We start from the raw sequence: 27,160 nt of genomic DNA, 5'->3' as shown, positions 1-27,160 counted from the left end.
CAAGTACTCTGACCAAGTTGATTCTTCAAGTGCGCTCATCAAGTTGAGCCACCAAGTACTCTCACCAAGTTGACTCTTTGAGTCTGTTCATCAAGTCACCCCACCAAGTGCTCTCACCAAGTCAACTCTTTAGGTCCGTTCATAGAGTCAACCCAAAAAGTTGACCCTTCAAGTGCGTTCATCAAGTCACCCAACCAAGTTGACTCTTTAGGTTCATTCATCAAGTCACCCCGCCAGGTCGGCCCACCAAGTGGACTCTTTAAGTTCGTTCATGAAGTCTCTCTGCCAAGTCGGCCCACCAAGTCGACTCTTTAAGTTCGTTCATTAGGCCACCCCGCCAGGTCAGCCCAATAAGTACACTCACCAAGTCGACTCTTTAAGTTTGCTCACCAAGTCACCCCGCCAGGTCGGCCCACCGAGTACTCTCACCAAGTCGACTCTTTAGGTTTGTTCATCAAGTCACAACACCAAGTACTCTCACCAAGTCTACTCTTTAAGTTCGTTCATCAAGTCACTCCACAAGGTGGGCCCACCAAGTACTCTCACCAAGTCGACCCTTTAAGTTCGGTCATCAAGTCACCCCGCCAGCTCGGCCCACCAAGTACTCTCACAAAGTTGACTCTTTAGGTTCGTTCATCAATTCACCCCGCCAGCTTGGCCCACCATGTTCTCTCACCAAGTCAACTCTTTAATTTGGTTCATCAAGTCACCTCGCCAGTTCGACCCACCAAGTACTCTCACAAAGTTGACTCTCTAAGTTCGTTCATCAAGTCACCCTGCCGGGTCAGCCCACCAAGTACTCTCACCAAGTCACCCTGCTAGTTCGACCCACCCAGTCAACTCTTAAAGTTCATTCATCAAGTCACCCAGCCAAGTCGGCTCACCAAGTTGACTCATTAAGTTCGTTCATCAAGTCACGTGACTAGGTCAGCCCACCGAGTACTCTCACCAAGTCGACTCTTTAAGTTTTTTCATCAAGTCACCCCGCTAGGTTGGCCCACCAAGTCGACTCTTAAGGTTCGTTCATCAAGTCACCCCACCAAGTACTCTCACCAGGTCGACTCTTTAAGTTTGCTCATCAAATCACCCCTCTATGTCTGCCCACCAACTACTCTCACCAAGTCAAATCTTTAGGTTCATTCATCAAGTCACCCCGCCAGGTCAGCCCACCAAGTGGACTCTTTAAGTTCGTTCATCAAGTCACCCGGCCAGGTCGGCTCACCAAGTCACCAAGTACTCTCACCAAGTCGACTCTCTAAGTTCGTTCATCAAGTCACCCCGCCAGGTTGGCCCACCAAGTCGACTCTTTAAGTTCGTTCATCAAGTTGCCCAACCAAGTACTCTAACCAAGTCAATTCTTCAAGTGCATTCATCAAGTCACCCGACCAAGTACTCTCACCAAGTCGACTCTTTAAGTCCTTTCATCAAGTCACCCCACCAAGTCAACTCTTTAAGTCTGTTCATCAAGTCACCTGAACTAGTAAAAGTACTCTCACCAAGTCGACTCTTTGAGTCCGTTCATCAAGTCGCCCCACCAAGTACTCTAACCAAGTCAATTCTTCAAGTGCGTTCATCAAGTCCCCCCACCAAGTACTCTCACCAAGTCGACTCTTTAAGTCTGTTCATCAAGTCACCTGAACTAGTAAAAGTACTCTCACCAAGTCGACTCTTTGAGTCCGTTCATCAAGTCGCCCCACCAAGTACTCTAACCAAGTCAATTCTTCAAGTGCGTTCATCAAGTCCCCCCACCAAGTACTCTCACCAAGTCGACTCTTTAAGTCCTTTCATCAAGTCACCCCACCAAGTACTCTCACCAAGTCAACTCTTTAGGTCCATTCATAGAGTCACCCCACCAAGTCGACCCATCAAGTTAGTTCATCAAGTCACCCCACCAAGTCGACTCTTTAAGTTCATTCAGCAAGTCACCCCGCCAGGTCAGCCCACAAATTACTCTCACCAAGTTGACTCTTTAAGTTTGTTCATCAAGTCATCCCGCTAGGTCGGCCCACCAAGTGGACTCTTTAAGTTCGTTCATAAAGTCACTCTGCCATGTCGGCCCACAAGGTCGACTCTTTAAGTTCGTTCATCAAGTCACCCCGCCAGGTCACCCCACCAAGTGGACTCTTTAAGTTCATTCATGAAGTCACTCTGCCAAGTCAGCCCACAAGGTCGACTCTTTAAGTTCATTCATCAAGTCACCCCACCAGGTCACCCCACCAAGTACTCTCACCAAGTCGACTCTTTAAGTTTGCCCATCAAGTCACCTCGACAGGTCGGCCCACCAAGTACTCTCACTAGGTTGACTCTTTAGGTTTGTTCATCAAGTCACTCCACCAAGTACTCTCAAAAAGTCGACTCTCTAAGTTCGTTCATCAAGTCACTCTGCCAGGTCGGCCCACCAAGTACTCTCACCAGGTCAACCCTTTAAGTTCATTCATCAAGTCACCCGGCCAGGTCGGCCCACCAAGTTCTCTTACCAGGGCGACTCTTTAAGTTCGTTCATCAAGTCACATCGCCAGTTCGACCCACCAAGTACTCTCACAAAGTTGACTCTCTAAGTTCGTTCATCAAGTCACCCTGCTAGGTCAGCCCACCAAGTACTCTCACCAAGTCACCCCACTAGTTCGACCCACCAAGTCGACTCTTTAGGTTCATTCATCAAGTCACATGACCAGGTCAGCCCACCGAGTACTCTCACCAAGTTGACTCTTTAAGTTTGTTCATCAAGTCACCCGGCCAGGTCAGCCCACCAAGTCACCAAGTACTCTCACCAAGTCGACTCTCTAAGTCCGTTCATCAAGTCACCCCGCCAAGTCAGCCCACCAAGTCGAATCTTTAAGTTTGTTCATCAAGTCACCCCACCAAGTACTCTAACCAAGTCAATTCTTCAAGTGCGTTCATCAAGTCACCCGACCAAGTACTCTCACCAAGTCGACTCTTTAACTATGTTCATCAACTCACCCCACCAAGTACTCTCACCAATTCGACTCTTTAAGTATGTTCATCAAGTCACCACACCAAGTACATTCACCAAGTCAACTCTGTAGGATCGTTCATCAAGTCACCTTGCCAAGTCGACCCTTGAAGTCCGTTCATTAAGTCACCCCACCAGGTCGACGCTTTAAGTCAGTTCACAAAGTCACCCAACCAGGTCAGCCCACCAAGTACTCTCACCAAGTCGACTCTCTAAGTCTGTTCATCAGGTCACCCCACCGAGTACTCTTGCCAAGTCAACTCTTTAGGTCCGTTCATCGAGTCACCCTGCAAATTCAACCCTTTAAGTTCATTCATCAAGTCACCCCACCAAGTCGACTCTTTAAGTCCTTTCATCAAGTCACCCCACCAAGCCGACTCTTCAAGTCCATTCATCAAGTCACCAGAACAACTACTCTCACCAAGTCGACTCTATAAGTCTGTTAATCAAGTCACCCCACCAGGTCGGCCCACCAAGTCGACTCTTTAAGTCTGTTCATCTGTTCACCCCGCCAAGTACTCTCACCAAGTCAACTCCTTAGGTCCGTTCATCAAGTCACCCCGCCAAGTCGACCCTTTAAGTCCGTTCATCAAGTCACCCCACCAAGTACTCTCACCAAGTCGACTCTTTAAGTCCTTTCATCAAGTCACCCCACCAAGTCGACTCTTCAAGTCCGTTCATCAAGTCACCAAAACAAGTACTCTAACCAAGTCGACTCTTTAAGTCCGTCCATAAAGTCACCCCACCAGGTCGGCCCACCAAGTAAAATCTTTAAGTCTGTTCATCAGTTCACCCTGTCAAGAACTCTCACCAAGTTGACTCTTTGAGTCCGTTCATCAAGTCAGCCCACCAAGTACTCTAACCAAGTCGATTCTTCAAGTGCGTTCATCAAGTCACCCCACCAAGTACTCTAACCAAGTCGACTCTTTAAGTCCTTTCATCAAGTCACCCCACCAAGTACTCTCACCAAGTCAACTCTTTAGGTCCGTTCATAGAGTCACCCCACCAAGTCGACCCTTCAAGTGCGTTCATCAAGTCACACCACCAAGTCAACTCGTTAAGTTCATTCATCAAGTTACCCCGCCAGGTCAACCCACAAATTACTCTCAACAAGTAGACTCTTTAAATTCGTTCATCAAGTCACCCCGCCAGGTCGGCCCACCAAGTGGACTCTTTAAGTTTTTTCATGAAGTCACTCTGCCAAGTTGGCCCACAAGGTTGACTCTTCAAGTTCGTTCATCAAGTCACCCCACCAGGTCACCCCACCAAGTACTCTCACCAAGTCGACTCTTTAAGTTTGCCCATCAAGTCACCCCGCCAGGTCGGCCCACCAAGTACTCTCACCAGGTTGACTCTTTAGGTTTGTTCATCAAGTCACCCCACCAAGTACTCTCACCAAGTCGTCTCATTCATCAAGTTGCTCCGCAAGGTTGGCCTGCCAATTACTCTTGCCAAGTTGACCCTTTAAGTTCGGTCATCAAGTCACCTCGCTAGGTCGGCCCACCAAGTACTCTCACAAAGTCGACTCTTTAGGTTTGTTCATCAATTCACCCCACCAGCTCGGCCAACAAATTTCTCTCACTAGGTCGACTCTTTAAGTTCGTTCATCGAGTCACCCTACCAGTTCAACCCACCAAGTACTCTCACAAAGTTTACTCTCTAGGTTCGTTCATCAAGTCACCCTGCCAGGTCAGCCCACCAAGTCACCCCGCTAGTTCGACCCACCAAGTCGACTCTTTAAGTTCGTTCATCAAGTCACATGACCAAGTCAACCCACCGAGTACTCTCACCAAGTCGACTCTTTAAGTTTGTTCATCAAGTCACCCGGCTAGGTAGGCCCACCAAGTGACCAAGTACTCTCACCAAGTCGACTCTCTAAGTTCGTTAATCAAGTCACCCCGCCAGGTTGGCCCACCAAGTCGAATCTTTAAGTTCATTCATCAATTCACCCCACCAAGTACTCTAACCAAGTCGATTCTTCAAGTGCATTCATCAAGTCACCTGACCAAGTACTCTCACCAAGTCGACTCTTTAACTATGTTCATCAAGTCACCCCACCAAGTACTCTCACCAATTTGACTCTTTAAGTCTGTTCATCAAGTCACCACACCAAGTACTCTCACCAAGTCAACTCTTTAGGACCGTTCATCAAGTCACCTTGCCAAGTCGACCCTTGAAGTTCGTTCATCAAGTCACCCCACCAAGTTGACTCTTTAAGTCAGTTCATGAAGTCACCCAACCAGGTCGGCCCACCAAGTACTCTCACCAAGTCAACTCTCTAAGTCTTTTCATCATGTCACCCCACCGAGTACTCTCGCCAAGTCAACTCTTTAGGTCTGTTCATCGAGTCACCCCGCAAAGTCGAACACCAAGTCGACTCTTTCAGTCCTTTCATCAAGTCACCCCACCAAGCCGACTCTTGAAGTACTCCCACCTTTAAGTTCGATCATCAGTTCACCTCACCAAGTACTCTCACCAAGTCAACTCTTTAGGTCCGTTCATCAAGTCACCCTGCCAAGTCGACCCTTTAAGTCCGTTGATCAAGTCGCCCAACCAAGTACTCTCTCCAAGTCGACTCTTTAAGTCCTTTCATCAAGTCACCCCACCAAGTTGACTCTTCAAGTCCGTTCATCAAGTCACTAGAACAAGTACTCTAACCAAGTCGACTCTTTAAGTCCATCCATAATGTCACCCCACCAGGTCAGCCCACCAAGTCGACTCTTTAAGTCTGTTCATCAGTTCGCCCCGCCAAGTACTCTCACCAAGTTCACTCTTTAAGTCTGCTCATCAAGTTGAGCCACCAACTACTCTCACCAAGTAGACTCTTTGAGTCCTTTCATCAAGTCACCCCACCAAGTACTCTCACCAAGTCAACTCTTTAGGTCCGTTCATAGAGTCACCCCACCAAGTCGACCCTTGAAGTGCGTTCATCAAGTCACCCCACCAAGTTGACTCTTTAAGTTCATTCATCAAGTCACCCTGCCAGGTCAGCCCACAAATTACTCTCACCAAGTCGACTCTTTAAGTTCGTTCATCAAGTCACACCACCCCACAAAGTGCACTCTTTAAGTTCATTCATGAAGTCACTCTGCCAAGTCGGCCCACCAAGGTTACTCTTTAAGTTCGTTCATCAAGTCACCCCACCAGGTCAGCCCACCAACTACTCTCACCAAGTCGACTCTTTAAGTTTTCTCACCAAGTCACCCCGCCAGGTTGGCTCACCAAGTACTCTCACCAGGTCGACTCTTTTGGTTTGTTCATTAGGTCACCCCACCAAGTACTCTCACCAAGTCGACTCTTTAAGTTCGTTCATCAAGTCGCTTCGCCAGGTCGGCCCACAAAGTACTCTCACCAAGTCGACCCTTTAAGTTCGGTCATCAAGTCACCCCAAAAGGTCGACCCACCAAGTACTCTCACAAAGTCAACTCTTTAGGTTCGTTCATCAATTCACCTCGCCAGCTCGGCCCACCAAGTTCTCTCACTAGGTCGACTCTTTAAGTTCGTTCATCAAGTCACCTCACCAGTTCAACCCACCAAGTACTCTCACAAAGTTGACTCTCTAAGTTCGTTCATCAAGTCACCCTGCCAGGTTAGCCCACCAAGTACTCTCACCAAGTCACCCTGCTAGTTCGACCCACGTGACTAGGTCAGCCAACTGAGTACTCTCACCAGGTCGACTCTTTAAGTTTTTTCATCAATTCACTCAGCCAAGTCGGCCCACCAAGTCACCAAGTACTCTCACCAAGTCGACTCTCTAAGTTCGTTCATCAAGTCACCCCGCCAGGTCGGCCCACCAAGTCAAATCTTTAAGTTCGTTCATCAAGTCACCCCACCAAGTACTATAACCTAGTCAATTCTTCAAGTGCGTTCATCAAGTCATCCAACGAAGTACTCTCACCAAGTTGACTCTTTAACTATGTTCATCAAGTCAGCCCACCAAGTACTCTCACCAGGTAGACTCTTTAGGTCCGTTCATAAAGTCACCCCACCAAGTCGACTCTTCAAGTGCGTTCATCAAGTCACCCCACCAAGTACTCTCACAATTTTGACTCTTTAAGTCTGTTCATCAAGTCACCACACCAAGAACTCTCACCAAGTCAACACTTTAGGATCGTTCATCAAGTCACCTCGCCAAGTCGACCCTTGAGGTTGATTCGTCAAGTCACCCCACCAAGTATTCCCACCAAGTTGACTCTTTAAGTCCATTCACGAAGTCACCCAACCAGGTCGGCCCACCAAGTCAACTCTCTAAGTCTTTTCATCAGGTCACCCCACTGAGTACTCTCACCAAGTCAACTCTTTAGGTCCATTCATCAAGTCACTCTGCAAATTCGACCCTTTAAGTTTGTTCATCAAGTCACCCCACCAAGTCGACTCTTTAAGTCCTTTCATCAAGTCACCCCACCAAGCTGACTCTTTAAGTCCGTTCATCAAGTCACCAGAACAAGTACTCTCACCAAGTCGACTCTATAAGTCCGTTCATCAAGTCACCCCACCAGGTCGACCCACCAAGTTGACTCTTTAAGTCTGTTCATCAGTTCACCCCGCCAATTACTCTCACCAAGTCAACTCTTTAGGTCCGTTCATTAAGTCACCCCGCCAAGTAGACCCTTTAAGTCCGTTCATCAAGTCGCCCCACCAAGTACTCTCACCAAGTTAACTCTTTAAGTCCTTTCATGAAGTCACCCCACCAAGTCGATTCTTCAAGTCCGTTCATCAAGTCACCAGAACAAGTACTCTAACCAAGTCGACCCTTTAAGTCCGTTCATCAAGTCGCCCCACCAAGTACTCTCACCAAGTCGACTCTTTAAGTCCTTTCATCAAGTTACCCCACCAAGTCGACTCTTCAAGTCCGTTCATCAAGTCACCAAAACAAGTACTCTAACCAAGTCGACCCTTTAAGTCCGTTCATCAAGTCGCCCCACCAAGTACTCTCACCAAGTTGACTCTTTAAGTCATTTCATCAAGTCACCCCACCAAGTTGACTCTTTAAGTCCTTTCATCAAGTCACCCCACCAAGTCGACTCTTTAAATCCGTTCATCAAGTCACCTAAACTAGTACAAGTACTCTCACCAAGTCGACTCTTTATGTCCATCCATCAAGTCACCCCTCCAGTTCGGCCAACCAAGTACTCCCACCAAGTCGATTCTTTAAGTTTGTTCATCAGTTCACCCTGCCAAGTACTCTCACCAAGTGGACTCTTTAATTCTGCTCATCAAGTCGAGCCACCAAGTACTCTCAGCAAGTCGACTCTTTGAGTCCGTTCATCAAGTCACCCCACCAAGTACTCTGACCAAGTTGATTCTTCAAGTGTGCTCATCAAGTCGAGCCACCAAGTACTCTCACCAAGTTGACTCTTTGAGTCTGTTCATCAAGTCACCCCACCAAGTGCTCTCACCAAGTCAACTCTTTAGGTCCATTCATAGAGTCACCCCACAATGTTGACCCTTCAAGTGCATTCATCAAGTCACCCCACCAAGTCAACTCTTTAAGTTCGTTCATCAAGTCACCCTGCCAGGTCGGCCCACCAAGTGGACTCTTTAAGTTCTTTCATGAAGTCACTGTGCCAAGTCGGCCCACCAAGTTGACTCTATAAGTTCGTTCATCAAGTCACCCTGCTAGGTCAGCCCAACAAGTACTCTCACCAAGTCGACTCTTTAAGTTTGCTCACCAAGTCACCCCGCCAGGTCGGCCCACCGAGTACTCTCACCAAGTCGACTCTTTAGGTTTGTTCATCAAGCCACCCCACCAAGTACTCTCACCAAGTTGACTCTTTAAGTTCGTTCATCAAGTCGCTCCGCCAGGTGGGCTCGCCAAGTACTCTCACCAAGTCGACGCTTTAAGTTTTGTCATCAAGTCACCCCGCTAGGTCGGCCCACCAAGTACTCTCACAAAGTTGAGTCTTTAGGTTCGTTCATCAATTCACCCCGCCAGCTCTACCCACCAAGTTCTCTCACCAAGTCGACTCTTTAATTTGGTTCAAGTCACCTAGCCAAGTTAGCTCACCAAGTCGACTCATTAAGTTCGTTCATCAAGTCACGTGACTAGGTCAGCCCACCGAGTACTCTCACCAAGTCGACTCTTTATGTTTGTTCATCAAGTCACCCTGCCAGGTCGGCCCACCAAGTCGACTCTTAAGGTTCGTTCATCAAGTCACCCCACCAAGTACTCTCACCAAGTTGACTCTTTAAGTTTGCTCATCAAATCACCCTGCTATGTGTGCCCACCAAGTACTCTCACCAAGTCAAATCTTTAGGTTCATTCATCAAGTCACCCCGCTAGGTCGGCCCACCAAGTGGACTCTTTAAGTTCGTTCATCAAGTCACCCAGCTAGGTCGGCCCACCAAGTCACCAAGTACTCTCACCAAGTCGACTCTCTAAGTTCGTTCATCAAGTCACCCTTCCAGCTCGGCCCACCAAGTTGACTCTTTAAGTTCGTTCATCAAGTCGCCACACCAAGTACTCTAACCAAGTCAATTCTTCAAGTGCGTTCATCAAGTCACCCAACCAAGTACTCTCACCAAGTTGACTCTTTAAGTCCTTCCATCAAGTCACCCCACCAAGTCGACTCTTTAAGTCCGTTCATCAAGTCACCCCTCCAGTTCGGCCAACCAAGTACTCCCACCAAGTCGATTCTTTAAGTCCATTCATCAGTTCACCCCACCAAGTACTCTCACCAAGTGGACTCTTTAAGTCTGCTCATCAAGTTGATCCACAAAGTACACTCAGCAAGTTGACTCTTTGAGTCCGTTCATCAAGTCACCCCACCAAGTACTCTGACCAAGTCGACTCTTTGAGTCTGTTCATCAAGTCACCCCACCAAGTGCTCTCACCAAGTCAACTCTTTAGGTCCGTTCATAGAGTCACCCCACAAAGTCGACCCTTCAAGTGCATTCATCAAGTCACCCCACCAGGTCGACTCTTTAATTTCATTTATCAAGTCACCCCGCTAGGTCGGCCCACCAAGTGGACTCTTTAAGTTCGTTCATGAAGTCACTCTGCCAAGTCGGCCCACCAAGTTGACTCTTTAAGTTCGTTCATCAAGGCACCCTGCCAGGTCACCCCACCAAGTACTCTCACCAAATTGACTCTTTAAGTTTGATGACCAAGTCACCCCGCCAGGTCGGCCTATCGAGTACTCTCACGAAGTTGACACTTTAGGTTTGTTTATCAAGTCACCCCACCATGTACTCTCACCAAGCTGACTTTTTAAGTTCGTTCATCAAGTCGCTCCACCAGGTCGGCCCGCCAAGTACTCTCACCAAGTCAACCATTTAAGTTCGGTCATCAAGTCACCTCGCCAGGTTGGCCCACCAAGTACTCTCAGAAAGTCGACTCTTTAGGTTCGTTCATCAATTCAAACCGCCAGCTCGGCCCACCAAGTTCTCTCACCAAGTCGACTCTTTAAGTTTGATCATCAAGTCACCCTACCTGTTCGACCCACGAAGTACTCTCACAAAGTTGACTCTCTAAGTTCGTTCATCAAGTCACCCTGCCGAGTCAGCCCACCAATTACCCTCACCAAGTCACCCCGCTAGTTTGACCCACCAAGTCAACTCTTTAAGTTTGTTCATCAAGTCACCTTGCTAGGTCGGCCCACCAAGTTGACTCTTTAGGTTCGTTCATCAAGTCACCCCACCAAGTACTCTCACCAAGTCGACTCTTTAAGTTCGTTCATCAAATTACCCCGCTATTTCAGCCCACCAAGTACTCTCACCAAGTCGACCCTTTAGGTTCATTCATCAAGTCACCCCGCTAGGTCAGCCCACCAAGTGGACTCTTTAAGTTCATTCATCAAGTCACTCGGCCAGGTCGGCCAACCAAGTCACCAAGTACTCTCACTAAGTCGACTCTCTAAGTTCGTTCATCAAGTCACCCTACCAGGTTGGCCCACAAAGTCGACTCTTTAAGTTCCTTCATCAATTCACCCCACCAAGTACTCTAACCAAGTCGATTAATCAAGTGCATTCATCAAGTCACCCGACCAAGTACTCTCACCAAGTCGACTCTTTAACTCTGTTCATCAAGTCACCCCACCAAGTACTCTCACCTGGTCAAATCTTTAGGTCCGTTCATCAAGTCACCCCACCAACTCGACCCTTCAAGTGTGTTGATCAAGTCACCCCGCCAAGTCGACCCTTTAAGTCCGTTCATCAAGTTGCCCCACCAAGTACTCTCACCAAGTCGACTCTTTAAGTCCTTTCATCAAGTCACCCCACCAAGTCGACTCTTCGAGTCCATTCATCAAGTCACCAGAACAAGTACTCTAACCTAGTCGACTCTTTAAGTCTGTTCATTAAGTCACCCAACCAGGTCGACCCACCAAGTACTCCAAACAAGTCAACTCTTTAAGTCCGTTCATCAGTTCACCCCACCAAGTACTCTCACCAAGTTGACTCTTTAAGTCTTCTCATCAAGTCGAGCCACCAAGTACTCTCACCAACTCGACTCTTTGAGTCCGTTCATCAAGTCACCCCACCAAGTACTCTAACCAAGTCGATTGTTCAAGTGCATTCATCAAGTCACCCCACCAAGTACTCTCACCAAGTCGACTCTTTAAGTCCTTTCATCAAGTCACCTCACCAGGTCGACTGTTTAAGTCTATTCATCAAGTCACCAGAACAAGTACTCTCACCAAGTGGACTCTTTATGTCCCTTCATCAAGTCACCCCACCAGGTACTCCCACCAAGTTGACTCTTTAAGTCTATTCATCAATTCACCCCGCCAAGTACTCTCACCAAGTGGACTCTTTGAGTCTTCTCATCAAGTCAAGCCACCAAGTACTCTCACCAAGTTGACTCTTTGAGTCCGTTCATCAGGTCACCCCACCAAGTGCTCTCACCGAGTCAACTCTTTCGGTCCGTTCACCAAGTCACCCCGCCAAGTTGACCATTTAAGTTCTTTCATCAAGTCACCCCACCAAGTACTCTCACCAAGTCAACTCTTTAAGTCCTTTCATCAAGTGACCCCACCAAGTCGACTCTTTAAGTTTGTTCATCAAGTCACCAGAACAAGTACCAGTTCGGCCAACCAAGTACTCCCACCAAGTTGACTCTTTATGTCCGTTCATCAAGTCACCCCACCAGTTCGGCCAACCAAGTACTCCCATCGAGTCGATTCTTTAAGTCCGTTCATCAGTTCACCCTGCCAAGTACTCTCACCAAGTGGACTCTTTAAGTCTGCTCATCAAGTCGAGCCACCAAGTACTCTAACCAAGTCGATTCTTCAAGTGCGCTCATCAAGTCACCCCACCAAGTACTCTCACCAAGTCGACTCTTTACGTTCATTCATCAAGTCACCCTGCCAAGTCAGCCCACCAAGTGGACTCTTTAAGTTTGTTCATGAAGTCACTATGCCAAGTCGGCCTGCAAGGTCGACTCTTTAAGTTCGTTCATCAAGTCACCCTGCCAGGTCACCCCACGAAGTACTCTCACCATGTCAACTCTTTAAGTTGGCTCATCAAGTCACCTCGTTAGGTCGGCCCACCAAGTACTCTCACCAGGTCGACTCTTTAGGTTTGTTCATCAAGTCACCCCACCAAGTACTCTCACAAAGATGACTCTCTAAGTTCGTTCATCAAGTCGCTCCGCTAGGTCGGCCCACCAAGTACTATCACCAAGTCGACCCTTTAAGTTCGGTCATCAAGTCACCCCGCGAGGTTGGCCCACCAAGTACTCTCACAAAGTCGATTCTTTAGGTTCGTTCATCAATTCACCCTGCCAGCTCAGCCCACCAAGTTCTCTCACCAAGTTGACTCTTTAAGTTCGTTCATCAAGTCACCCTGCCAGTTCGACCCACCAAGAACTCTCGCAAAGTCGACTGTCTAAGTTTGTTCATCGAGTCACCCTGCCAGGTCAGCCTACCAAGTACTCTCACCAAGTCATCCCGCTAGTTTGACCCACCGAGTGGACTCTTTAAGTTTGTTCATCAAGTCACCTGACCAAGTCGGCCCACCAAGTCGAGTCTTTAAGTTCGTTCATCAAGTCACGTGACCAGGGCAGCCCACCGAGTACTCTCACCAAGTTGACTCTTTAAGTTAATTCATCAAGTCACCTTGCCAGGTCGGCCCACCAAGTACTCTCACCAAGTCAACTCTTTAAGTTTGTTCATCAAGTCACCCTGCCAAGTCGGCCCACCAAGTCGACTCTTTAAGTTCGTAAAATGGGTACCCGATCCATTCTACTTGAGTCATAATTCTCAAATCGGGTAGCTTCCGATATAAAATGGTCGTTGAGCCATTCTAGTCAGTCTCCAAAAATTGATCAATTTACCCCCCTAACTGATGCAATCAAACCGCCTAACGAATGCCAATCTTTGTCTCTATTGACAACCTCATGAAAAATGGGGTCGTGGATGGCTATTCGGTCTCATTTTTCATTGAATTTGGTTTTAAGGTACTTGTGCACTGAATGTACATTTCTAATGTAGAGTAAGGCTTGTACTAATAGCTTATATAGGGGAGGTAGTGTGCTTGAAAAATGGTGGGCGAGCCAGCTTGCCCGAGCCGATCTGGGCGAGCCATGCTGGCCGACCCGATCTGGCCGAGCCATTCTGGCCGAGCCATGCTGGCTGAGCCTATCTGGGCAAGCCATGTTGGCTGACCCTATCTGGCCGAGCCATGCTGGCCGAGCCGATTTGGCTGAGCTCCAAAAATGATGTCGTGGATGGTTGTTTGGTCACATTTTTCATTAAATTGGGTTTTAAGGTACTTGTGCACTAAATGTACATTTCTGATGTAGAGTAAGGCTTGCACTAATAGCTTATATAGGGGAGGTAGTGTGCTTGAAAAATGGTGGGCAAGCCAGCCTGGCCGAGCCGATCTAGGCGAGCCATGCTGGCCGAGCCGATCTGGGTGAGCTCCAAAAACGGTGTCGTGGATGGTTGTTTGGTCACATTTTTCATTGAATTGGATTTTTAAGGGAGTTGTCCATGCTATCGCAGATTTCTAATGTAGAGCGAGCCTCGCACTAATAGCTTATATAGGAGAGGTTGTTGCCGTGAGCCTCTCCGATGCCCCTTTCATTGATTCAACATTGGTGTCTAGGCGGATCGGATTGTTGGGTTTTCAAACAATGTATGCTGATGTTGAATCAATAAAAGGGGCATGAAGCGATCTCGGTGCTTTTCCTCGGCTCTCCTTTAGATCATGTTTTTCGATGACTCAATTTTGGAAAAGGTGAGGCAATGGTGGCTGATCCATGGCGTGTCTTTTTGGTGATTTTAAAACTTGATCTAAACGTGAACCCTTGTCTAGCACTCCGGCGTTGCTTGGTATAATGGAAATTTGCTATGGGTGCTCGGTGCTCTAGAAATTTGTCATGGTGTACTTATCACGGCTACATGGGAGCTTTAATATCGAAAGCTCTCGACGAAAAATGGTGGCTAAGCCATGCTGGCTGACCCGATCTTGCTTAGCCATTTTTGTCGACCCGATCTGGCTCTTCTTTCTTGCTCCATCGGCACAAATTTGGGAGTTTTTCGACAGTGATTGTCATTCCAATGTGTCATTGCAGTGATCTAGAGAGCAATGCTAAGGGCGGGAGCTTGCATCTAGCATTTGGGGATGTTTGTGCAAGCAAGAAATGGAGCTTCTCTTATCGGAACCTCTCCGTGGCCTTTGAATATAGACCCAGTGCCGATGATATTGACCCAATAGACTTGGTGCTAGTGTTCGAGAAAGACACATTATTCAGATTTGGAATAATGGCACCAGCATCGTTTCTATTGGGAGGGCCGTGAAGCCATCCCAATTTGTCTATGCGAGGGCTCTCTCCCTAGAGTCGTTCTCTTTGCAACAACTTCTTTGGCAAAAAAAAAATTCGGAATGGTTTGGTAGCGGTTGTCTTTCCAATGGCGTCGTTGTGGTGGTTGCCTGGGCAGTGATCTGAAGGGTGAGCTGTCGTCTAGCAGTTGGGTTGTGCATCACGGGTGATAAGGGAGCCTTTGTAATCGAAAGCTCCCCGTGACCATTCGATGAGAAGAGCCATTTCTTGTGTGAGCAAGGATGAATGCAGCCTCGAATTCCAAACGAAATCAACGAAATTGGATCTATATATAAGAGCGGAATGAAGCAGCAGCCCATTTGCTATGTGCAGCTCCCCAAAGTCGCTCATCTTTCTCACTCCATCGGCACAAATTCAGGGTTTGTTCAAAAATAGTTGTCATTCCAATGTGTCATTGTGGTGATCTGGAGAGTGATGCTAAGGGTAGGAGCTTGTGTCTAGCATTTGGGATGTTTGTGCGAGCGAGTAGGGGAGCTTCTCTTATCGGAACCTCTCTGTGGCCTTTGAATATATAGACCTAGTGCCGACGATATCGATGGATACAAGCCTTGGATTCTAAATTTGTTCACAACTAACATTTTGGATTCTAGCACTTGGATTGTGTGTCGCATCACAAGTGAATGGGGAGATCTCTCTATGAATGGTGGCATGGTGATTGCAAGAGAAAATTGACTTAGTCAGAGCATTGGCCTCAGGCCACTGTGATGGCCTTGAAATTTCTCTTTAATTGCAACCTATGTTTGCGCAGTAGCAGAATTTGCAAGTAAGATGGGCCTTGTTCTTGAGAGTTCTAGGAGATGACCTCCGAAACTTTTGGATTGGGCCCCTTCAAGGTGAAATTCATCCAGTTGATCAGATGAGCTCGATGACCATTTCAGTCCGTTGGCTCCATGAATTCACATCTCCTAACCAATGACAATCTTTTGCTCCTTAGACGACCTCATAAAAAATTGGGTCGTGGATGGCTGTTTGGTCAGAATTTTCAACAATTTGGATTTTTAAGGCCGATGTAAGTGTGTTCACTAATTTCTAATGCAGAGTGAGCCTCGCACTAATAGCTTATATAGGAGAGGTTGTTGCCGCAAGCCTCTCCCATGCCCCTCTCATTGATTCAATGCCGGTGTCAAGGCGGATGGAAATGTCAAATTTTGAAAAGGTGGAAACTGACGTTGAATCAATTGGAGGGGCATGAAGCCCACCCTCGAGGTGCTATTCCTTGACTCTCCTTTAGATCATGTTTTCTTGTCACTCAGCTGATGCAATTTCAGAAAAAGGTTTGGCAGCGGTTGCCAACCCTCACCGTGTCTACTTGGTGATTTTAAAACTTGATCTAAAATGGGAGCCCTCATCTAGCACCTCCGTCCAGTGTTGCTCGAGTATTGCATGAATTTTTGCTATCAGCACAAATCCCCAAATGAATTCCTACACTTGGACCCTCTCTTAGATCACCTTCTTTGATCACTCGACCGACACAATTAGGGAAGAGACTTGGCAACGGTTGCCATTCTATAGCACGTATGTTCTGCGATTTTGAAGTTGATCTTAAGGGCGAGCCCTTGTCTCTAGCCATGAGGTGGGTGCTTTGCGCTCTAGAAAATACTTTTTGTGTGCCTATCATGGTTACAATGGGAGGCTTTGATAACAAAAGCTCTCAGTGACCCTGCCCAATAGAATCGGTGCTGGTGTTCGAGAAAGACACATTATTTGGATTTGGAATATTGGTACCAGCATCGTTTCTATTGGAAGGGCCGTGAAGCCATCCCGATTTTTCTATGAGAGTGCTCTCTCCCCAGAGTGGTTCTCTTCGCAACAACTTCTTTGGCCCAAAATTTTTGGAATGTTTCGGCAGCGATTGTCGTTCCAATGGTGCCGTTGTGGTGGTTTCCTAGGCAGCGATCTTAAGGGCGAGTCGTCGTCTAGTAGTTGGGCTGCGCATCACGAGTGATAAGGGAGCCTTTGTAATCGGAAGCTCCCCGTGGCCATTCAATGAAAAGAGTCATTGCTTGTGTGAGCAAGGATGAATGCAGCCTTGAATTCCAAAAGAAATCAATGACATCGGATCTGTATATAAGGGCGGAATGAAGCAGCACAGCCCATGTGCTATGCGCGGCTCCCCAAAGTTGCTCTTCTTTCTCACTCCATCGGCACAAATTCGGGACTTGTTCGACAACAGTTGTCATTCCAATGTGTCATTGCGATGATCTGGAGAGTGATGCTAAGGGTGGGAGCTTGTGTCTAGCATTTGGGATGTTTGTGTGGGCGAGCAGGGGAGCTTCTCTTATCGAAACCTCTCTGTGGCCTTTGAATATATAGACCTAGTGCCGATGATATCGATGGATACAAGCCTTGGATTCTAAATTAGTTCATAGCTAACATTGGTTTTTGTGAGAGATGGGTACAAAAGCACATCCCAATTGCTATGCGGGAGCTCCCTAAGGTAGCCTCTGTGCCAACTCGATTGGCACAACATTGGGAATGGTTCGACAGTAGTTGTCGTTCCAATGTGTCATCGGGGGATGTCTTGGAAAGTGGTCTTTCTTTCAAGGGCGAGCTCGCATCTAGCACTTGGATTGTGTGTCACGTCACAAGTGAATGGGGAGATCTCTCTATGAATGGCGGCATGGTGATTGCAAGAGAAAATTGACTTAGTTGGAGCATTGGCCTCGGGCCATTGTGACGGCCTCGCAATTTCTCTTTAATTGCAACCTATGTTTGCATAGTAGTAGAGTTTGCATGTAAGATGGGCCTTGTTCTTGAGAGTTCCAGGAGATGACCTCTAGAACTTTTGGATTGGGCCCCCTTCAAGGTGAAATTCATCCAATTTATCAAATGAGCTCGATGACCATTTCAGTCCCTTGGCTCCATGAACTCGCATCTCCTAACCGATGACAATCTTTTGCTCCTCTACTAACCTCATAAAAAATTGGGTCATGAATGGCTGTTTGGTCAGAATTTTCAAGGATTTGGATTTTTAAGGAAGTTGTCAGTGTGTTCGCTAATTTCTAGTGTAGAGCAAGCCTCGCACTAATAGCTTATATAGGAGAGGTGGTTTCCGCGAGCCTCTCCCGTGCCCCTCTCATTGATTCAACGCTGGTGTCAAGGTAGATGGATATGTTAGTTTTTGAAATGGTGGACGCTGATGTTGAATCAATTAGAGGGGCAAGAAGCCCACCCTCAATGTGCTATTCCTCGACTCTCCTTTACATCATGTTTTCTTGTCACTTAGCTGGCACAATTTCAGAAAAAGGTTTGGGAGCGGTTGCCAGCCCTCACCGCGTCTTCTTGGTGATTTTAAAACTCGATCTAAAACAGGAGCCCTCGTCTAGCACCTCCATTCAGTGTTTCTCGAGTATTGCATAAATTTATTCCATCGGCATGAATCCCCCAATGAATGCCTACACTTGGACCCTCTCTTAGATCACCTTCTTCGATCACTTGACCGACGCAATTATGGAAGAGACTTGGCAATGATTGCCATTCTACAGCGCGTCTGTTCTGCGATTTTGAAGTTGATCTTAATGGCGAGCCCTTGTCTCTAGCCATGAGGTGGGTGCTTGATGCTCTAGCAAAAAATTTTGCATGCCTATCATGGCTACAATGGGAGGCTTTGATAACAAAATCTCTCGGGGACCCTCCCCAATAGAATCGATGCTGGTGTTCGAGAAAGACACGTTATTCGGATTTCAAATATTGGCACCAGCATCATTTCTATTGGAAGGGCCGTGAAGCCATCCCGATTTTGCTATGCAAGTTCTCTCTCCCCAGAGTCATTCTCTTCGCAACAACTTCTTTGGTGCAACATTTTTGGAATGGTTCGGCAATGGTTGTAATTCCAATGGTGCCATTGTGGTGGTTGCCTGGGTAGCGATCTGAAGGGCGAGCCGTCATCTAGCGGTTGGGCTGCGCATCACGAGTGACAAGGGAGCCTTTATTATTGAAAGCTCCCCGTGGCCATTCGATTAGAAGAGCCATTTCTCATGTGGGAAAGGATGAATGCATGCTGGATTCCAAATGAAATCAACAACATCAGATCTTTATATAAGAGCAGAATGAAGGAGCAGCCCGTTTGCTATGCGCCTCTCCCCAAAGCTGCTCTTCTCTCTCACTTCATCGCCACAATTTCGGGAGTTGTTCGACAACAGTTGTCATTCCAATGTGTCATTGTGGTGATTTGGAGAGCGATGCTAAGGGCGGGAGCTTGTGTCTAGAATTTGGGATGTTTGTGCGAGCGAGCAAGGGGGGCTTCTCTTCTCAGAACCTCTCCGTGGCCTTTGTATATAGACCCAGTGCCGACGATATCGATGGATGCGAGCCCTTGGATTCCAAATTTGTTCACAGCTAACATTGGTCTTTGTGAGAGATGGCATGGATGTCTCTAAGTGTCCTTACTCAGTCGCATGCGTGGTGTACATCTTTGCATGATGACTCTACTGCGAGGATTTGTGATTTGAGCATTTTGGGGGAACGGGTTTTGTACGAGATGTTCTTCTTAGGCTCTTGTGAACCAGAGCGCTCGTCTTTGCAATGCTTTGACAAGTGCAGGCCCAACATGTCTGTCTAGGGGAAGAAATCACACGAATGCTTTTTGCCGAGATGTGGGTGCTCGCGGGTGGGTTCCCTCGCGATGCAGTTCTTCGGTATGTGCATGTGCATGAGATTGAAGCTTGTCCAACAATGCTAGTGTGAGTGTTCACCCGTAGGAACTTTTCTATACCTGCACTGGTAGATCATGTGTCACGGGGAATGGTTAGCGAGGCTGTACCAGGAAAGGAGAAATTTGCCAGAGGTTAGACATGTCTGTGTATGTAGGCAAGCTCTCATCACCTATAAATGTGTGAAGGGGGTGTTATACACGATGCCCTCGAGCGGCCTTATAATTGAGGTGGTTGTGTGTATAGTGATGCCCCTGCCAATCACATAACCAGCCATGTTTTCGACTTGCACGACCCTTCACCCTTTAGCACAACGGTCTCCGTTGGCACTTCGGCAACCAGCTCTTCATCGTGGGAAAATGTTTGTTGCGATTGAGAAGGATTTTGTCTGTGTGGGTGCACCTCTATAGGCATGTAGGAGGCATATGCTTGGGAAATGGATGTCTCTGAGTGGCCTTACAATTAAGGTGGCTATGTGCATAGTGCATCTTGTACAGACTCGAGGCTTCTTTTCGAGTAGTGGTGACAATGAGATCGAGGGTAAAGGGTTCTGTACGGGATGTTCTTCCCAGGTGCCTGTGAACTGAGGCTCCCTGTTCGGCCCTCTCCGGTCGATGATGGGACACTTTCCTCTTGTGTGAAATCTTTGAGCATTGCGAGTCTCGAAAGGGATGTATTTATTAGATAAAAGGCTGGCGCAGGCTCGCCCACTATTTCGGTGATTCATGATAACTCGATGGATTGCACGGCCTTTGTGCTGGCGACGCTTCATTCAAATTTTTGCCCTATCAACTTTTGATGGTAGGATAGAGGCCTACCATGGTGGTGACGAGTGACGGAGAATTAGGGTTCGATTTCAGAGAGGGAGCCTGAGAAATAGCTACCACATCCAAGGAAGGCAGCAGGCACGCAAATTACCCAATCCTGACACGGGGAGGTAGTGACAATAAATAACAATACTGGGCTCATCCAGTCTGGTAATTGGAATGAGTACAATCTAAATCCCTTAATGAGGATCCATTGGAGGGCAAGTCTGGTGCTAGCAGCCGTGGTAATTCCAGCTCCAATAGCATATATTTAAGTTGTTGCAGTTAAAAAGCTCGTAGTTGGACCTTGGGTCATCACGTTCGGTCTACCTTTTGGGTGTGCACTGGCCCTCACGTCCCTTCTGCCGACGGCATGTTCCTGGCCTTCAGGACTGGAGTAATGATTAATAGGGACTGTTGGAGGCATTCGTATTTCATTGTCAGAGGTGAAATTCTTGGATTTATGGAAGACAAACCAATGCGAAAGCATTTGCCAAGGATGTTTTCATTAATCAAGAACGAAAGTTGGGGGCTCAAAGATGATCAGATACCATCCTAGTCTCAACCATAAATGATGCCGACCATGGATCGGTGGATGTTGCTCTAAGGACTCTGCCAGCACCTTCTAAGAAATCAGAGTGTTTGGGTTCCGGGGGGAGTATGGTCACAAGGCTGAAACTTAAAGGAATTGACAGAAGGGCACCACCAGGAGTGGAGACTGCGGCTTAATTTGACTCAACACGGGGAAACTTACCAGGTCCAGACATAGTAAGGATTGACAGATTGAGAACTCTTTCTTGATTCTATGTGTGGTGGTGCATGGCCGTTCTTAGTTGGTGGAGTGATTTTTCTAGTTAATTCCTTTAACGAATGAGACCTCAGCTTGCTACCTAGCTACGCGGAGGTTCCCCTTCGCAGCCAGCTTCTTAGAGTGACAATGGCCTCCTAGGCCATGGAAGTTTGAGGCAATAATAGGTCTGTGATGCCGTTAGATGTTCTGGGCCGCACGCACGCTACACTGAATCAACCAACGAGTTTCTCTCCCTCTCCTAAAAGGTTTGGGAAATCTTGCCAAATTGCATCGTGATGGGTATAAACCATTGCAATTATTGATCTTCAATGAGGAATTCCTAGTAAGCGCGAGTCATCAGCTCACATTGACTACGTCCCTGCCCTTTGTACACAGTGCCCATCGCTCCTACCGATTGAATGATCCGGTGAAGTGTTCGGATCGGGGCGACAATGGCGGTTCCTATCGGCGACGTTGCGAGAAGTTCACTGAACCTTATCATTTAGAGGAAGGAGATGTCGTAACAAGGTTACCGTAGGTGAACCTACGGTAGGATCATTGTCGGTTTGAGACCCTGAATCGTGTAGGGGATGGAGCTAGCCTCCACCCTGCCCCTGAAATCTCGGTGACGTGCGGACACTCGGCCCTGCAACGATGTGTTGGACGGCCAAGCTACAGGTCCAGCACAGTCGAGGTCAATGGTCACATCGAATTCTTGTGATCGAAAGCTTGGATTCCCCGCAGGGCAAAGAAGAGACTCCGATGCCATCTGGATTAGGATCAGTGCCTTCAAATGACATCCGTGTCAGAGCGAGAGGTCTCTGCTTAGTTGCAGTTTAGAGGGGGTCTAGGCCTCGTCCCCCACTAATATTTCATGGTCTGATCGCGTGTGCGGTGCTATGCCAGGGATCTTTCATTTTGACGACGGCAAGTTGGGACTACCGCAACCCCCCGTTGCCTTGCCTAGGTGTGTTGACTCATCGCTTGGAGCATTCTATGTTTAGGATGGGTGCACTCGCATGATTTGCGGGGTAAGGGCCCCATCCGCTGACATGGCTCTCCCATGCCTCACCTCCCACCTTTGCAAGGTGATGGGGTGGGGACACACCACAAAATTCCTCGTCACACCCATTGGGTGCTCGGGGTTCAGGATGTGTCAACCACCCAACACACAGGTGCATCGCGGACCTTAGAAATCCAAAGAATGAAATGCGAGCCAACACCTTGCACGCTTGGGTTGCCGAAAGACAAAACCAAAACCCCTCAGTGACGGACCAGGCCCAAGTCCCCTAGAAGGGGGTGCCGGAGAGGGTGAGAGCCCCGTCGAGCCCGAACCCTATTGCACCACGAGGCACTGTCGGCAAGTCGGGTTGTTTGGGAATGCAGCCCTAATCGGGTGGTAAATTTTGTCCAAGGCTAAATACGGGCGAGAGACCAATAGCGAACATGGACCGTGAGCGAAAGATGAAAAGGACTTTGAAAAGAGAGTTAAAGAGTGCTTGAAATTGCTGGGAGGGAAGCGGATGGAGGCCGACGATGTGCCCCGGTCGGATGTGGAATGGTGTGAGCCAGTTTGCTGCTCAGTTTAGGGGATGTTCCAGCACAGGCTGTCGCGGTGGCACAAGCGCAACCTTCTTGGTCGCACAAATATTTCTATCACGATGGTCGAGGAGTAAAGCGCGCGCCTTTACAAAGGGCTCTCGGGCACCTGTACGCTCATGGCGCTGGCCAGCGGGCTTTCCATCTAACCCGTCTTGAAACACGGACCAAGGATTCTAACATGTGTGCGAGTTGGTGGGTTGGGAAAACCCGTGAGGTGCAAGGAAGCTGACTAGCAAGATCCCCTCTCGGGGGGTGCACCGTCGATCGACCCTGATCTTCTGTGAAGGGTTCGAGTGCGAGCACACCTGTTGGGACCTGAAAGATGGTGAACTATGCCTGAGCATGGCGAAGCCAGAGGAAACTCTAGTGGAGGCCCGCAGCGATACTGATGTGCAAATCATTCGTCTGAATTGGGTATAGGGGCGAAAGACTAATTGAACCATCTAGTAGCTAGTTTCCTCTGAAGTTTCCCTCAGGATAGCTGGAGCTCACGTGCGAGTTTTATTGGGTAAAGAAAATGATTAGAGGCATCAGGGGCATAACGCCCTTGACCTATTCTCAAACTTTAAATAGGTAAGTCAGTGCAGCTGCTCTATTGAGCCGCACCACGGAATCACGAGCTCCAAGTGGGCCATTTTTGGTAAGCAAAACTGGCGATGCGGGATAAACTGAAAGCCGAGTTATGGTGCCAAATTACGTGCTTACCCAGATCCCACAAAGGGTGTTGGTTGATTAAGATAGCAGGACGGTGGTCATGGAAGTCAAAATCCGCTAAGGAGTGTGTAACAACTCACCTGCCGAATCAACTAGCCCCAAAAATGGATGGCGCTAAAGTACGCAACCTATACTCGGCCGTCGGGGCAAGTGCCAGGCTCTGATGAGTAGGAGGACATGGGGGTTGTTGTGAAACCTTGGGCGTGAGCCTAGGTGGATCGGCCACCGGTGCAGATCTTGGTGGTAGTAGCAAATATTCAAATGAGAACTTTGAAGACTGAAGTGGGGAAAGGTTCCATGTGAATAGCACTTGGACATGGGTTAGTCAATCCTAAGAGATGGGGAAACCCTGTTTCAAGGGCGCACTTTGCATGATCATCGAAAGGGAATCAGGTTAATATTCCCGAACTAGGACGTGGCGGCAGATGACAATGTTAGGAAATCTGGAGACGTCGGCGGGGGCCCCGAGAAGACTTATCTTTTCTTTTTAACAGCTTACCGACCCTAAAATCTATTCAACCAGAGATAGGGTCCAGCAGCTGGAAGAGCACTACACGTCCTGTGGTGTCCAGTGCACCTTCGGCGGCCCTTGAAAATCTAGAGGACCGAGTACCATTCATGCCCGATCGTACTCATAACCGCATCAGGTCTCCAAGGTGAATAGCCTCTGGTCAATAGAAAAATGTAGGTAAGGGAAGTCGGCAAAATGGATCTGTAACTTTAGGAAAAGGATTGGCTCTGAGGGTTGGGCCTAGGGGTCTACGACCCAAACTTGTGGGCTGTTGGCGGCCTGCCCGAGCTGCTCCCGCGGTGAGGGCAGGCCGTCGCGTGTCGATCAGGCGACGAATGCAGGATGCCCCCTTCGGAGGGCTTTCCCTAGTCGACGAATAGTCGACTCAGAACTGGTATGGACAAGGGGAATCTGACTGTTTAATTAAAACAAAGCATTGCGATGGTCCCTACGGATGCTGACGCAATGTGATTTCTGCCCAGTACTCTGAATCTCAAAGTGAAGAAATTCAACCAAGCGCGGGTAAACGATGGGAGTAACTATGACTCTCTTAAGGTAGCCAAATGCCTCGTCATCTAATTAGTGACATGCATGAATGGATTAACGAGATTCCCAATGTCCCTATCTACTATCTAGCAAAACCACAGCCAAGGGAACGGGCTTGGCAAAATCAGTGGGGAAAGAAGACCCTGTTGAGCTTGACTCTAGTATGACTTTGTGAAATGACTTGAGAGGTGTAGAATAAGTGGGAGCTTTCGGGTACAAGTGAAATACCACTACTTTTAATGATATTTTACTGATTCCGTGAGGCAAAGATGGGGCAATGCCCCTATTTTTGGCCTTAAGGTGCGTCTAGGCGCGTCAATCCAGGCAGAAGACATTGTCAGGTGGGGAGTTTGGCTAGGGCAGCACATCTATTAAAAGATAATGTAGGTGTCCTAAGATGAGCTCAACAAGAACAAAAATCTCGTGTGGAACAAAAGGGTAAAAGCTCATTTGATTTTGATTTTCAGTATGAATACAAACCGTGAAAGCGTGGCCTATCGATCCTTTAGACTTTTAGAATTTGAAGCTAGAGGTGTCAAAAAAGATACCATAGGGATAACTGGCTTGTGGTAGCCAAGCGTTCATAGCGACATTTCTTTTTGATCCTTCGATGTTAGCTCTTCCTATCATTGTGAAGCAGAATTCACCAAGTGTTGGATTGTTCACCCACCAATAGGGAACGTGAGCTGGGTTTAGACCATCGTGAGACAGGTTAGTTTTACCCTACTGATGATCTGCGCCACGATAGTAATTCAACTTAGTATGAGAGGAACCGTTGATTCACACATTTGGTCATCGCGCTTGGTTGAAAAGCTAGTGGCGCGAAGCTACCATGTGTCGGATTATGATTGAATGCCTCTAAGTTAGAATCCACACTAGATGCGGTGCATATCTCTCTCCGACTGCATCGCGACCCACAGTAGGGGTGCTCTTGCATTCCCAGGGGCCCATGTCATTGGCCATCTCCGATCAGCGCAATAGCCCGTTGGAGCAACCTTGGATATTAATTTCAAGCGGTCGGCAAGAAGAATATTTTGCAGATGACTTAAATAAGCGATGGGGTATTGTAAGTGGGAGAGTGGCCTTGCTGCCACGATCCACTGAGATTCAGCCCTCTGTCGCCTCAATTCGTAAAACCTTTTTTTGACTCTGAGGCAGGTGGGGTTTGTAATTTGCACGAGGGTGAGAAAATCTCCCAAGTGCCAAATTCTAGGTGGGGGTGGGGTTTGCAAGGTTTTTTCTTGCGAGCTCGTAACAATCTCTCAGGTGCCAAATTCTCGGTGGGTGGGGTTTGCAATTTGTGCGAGTGCGGGAAAAATCTTCCAAGTGCCAAATTTTGGGCGGGTGTGGTTTGCAATTTTTTGTGAGGGCGGGAAAACTCTCCCAGGTGCCAAATTTTGAGTGGGTGAGGTTTTGTGAAAATTTCCGCGAGGGCGAAGAAATCTCCCAAGTGTCGAATTCTCAGCGGGTGGGGTTTTGCAATTTCTGCCGGGGCGAAAAAATCTCCCAAGTGCCACATTCCGGGCGGGTGGGGTTTTGTGAAAATTTTTGCGAGGGAGAAAAAATCTCCCAAGTGCCAAATTCCCGGCAGGTGGGGTTTGCAATTTTTGCGAGGGTGTAAAAATCTCCCAGGTGCCAAATTCTTGGCAGGAGGGAGGGGTTTTGTAGAAATTTCTGCCAGGGCAGAAAAATCTCCCGAGTGCCAAATTTTGGGCAAGTGGGGTTTTGTAAAATTTCCACGAGGGGGAAAAAAATCGCCCGAGTCCCAAATTCCGAGCTGGTGGGGTTTGCAATTTTTGGAAGGGTGGAAAAATCTCCCAAGTGCCGAATTCCCTGCGGGTGGGGTTTTGTGATTTTCGTGAGTGCGAAAAAGTCTTCCAAGTGCAATTTCCATGTGGGTCGGGTTTGCAATTTCTATGAGGGCAGAAAAATCTTCCAAGTCCAAATTCTGGGCGGGCGGGGTTTCGTAATTTCCAAGTGCCAAATTCCGAGCGGTTGGGGTTTGTAAATTCTGCGAGGGCGGAAAAATCTTCCAAGTCCAAATTTTGAGTAGGTGGGGTTTGTAAATTTTCGTGAGGGCAGAAAAATCTTCCGACTGCAAATTCCAGGCGGGTCCTCAGGTTTTGTAATTTTTGCGAGGGCAGACGACTCATGTACGTGATCCAAAATCGGTCAACTTATTTTTTTGGTTGACGCCCAAAGTTTTGAACTCAAATTGAGTTGGCTACCCCGACTCGAATCGCCTCTGAATTTTTTGAACAACTAATGTTACCATGCTCGACTTGATTCTAAGTGCCCCGAGTCATGTACATGGTCCAAAAGAGGTCAACTTTTTTCTTTTTGGGGTTAATGCCCAAAGTTTTCAACTCGAACCGTGTCACCAATTTTTTTGCACAACTCATGTCACTGTGCTTGACATGATTCTAAGTGTGCCGAGTCATGTGCGTGATCCAAAGGCAGTCAACTCTTTTTTTGGGTTAACGCCCAAAGTTTTCAATCCAAATTATTTTGGCAACCCCGACTTGTATCGCCTCGAGCCTTAACTGCCTCCAATTTTTTCGCAGGACTCATGTCACCATGCTTGACTTGGTGCCTCGAGTCATGTACGTGATCCAAAAGCAGTTAAATTCTTCCTTCTTTGGTTAACACCCAAATATTTCAACCCAAATCATGTCAGCAACCCTGACTCAAATCGCCTCGAGCCTTAATCGCCTGCAATTTTTTTGAACCACTCATGTCATCGTGCTTGACTTGATTCTATGTGCCCCAAGTCATGTACA

The 27,160-nt window shown here is 47.8% G+C and overlaps 1 non-coding gene and 2 pseudogenes across 1 annotated transcript; 2 read left to right on the top strand and 1 right to left on the bottom strand.

Annotated features, from left to right (window-relative positions):
• Positions 1 to 27,160, bottom strand: part of LOC149573708 (uncharacterized) — a 150,121-nt pseudogene that overhangs the window by 19,485 nt on the left and 103,476 nt on the right.
• On the top strand, positions 20,870 to 21,560 carry LOC149573718 (18S ribosomal RNA; annotated as a pseudogene; the record flags this gene model as incomplete).
• On the top strand, positions 22,165 to 25,512 carry LOC149573717 (25S ribosomal RNA). Its single transcript, XR_016361041.1, has one exon. It is a non-coding gene; the product is annotated as a 25S ribosomal RNA (ribosomal RNA).

The sequence above is a fragment of the Cupressus sempervirens genome, chromosome 2 (assembly GCF_028749045.1).
Source record: "Cupressus sempervirens isolate cs-2001-9-10 chromosome 2, ASM2874904v1, whole genome shotgun sequence".
In the NCBI taxonomy this organism is placed as follows: domain Eukaryota; kingdom Viridiplantae; phylum Streptophyta; class Pinopsida; order Cupressales; family Cupressaceae; genus Cupressus; species Cupressus sempervirens.
This window is presented reverse-complemented; position numbering and strand designations above follow the sequence as displayed.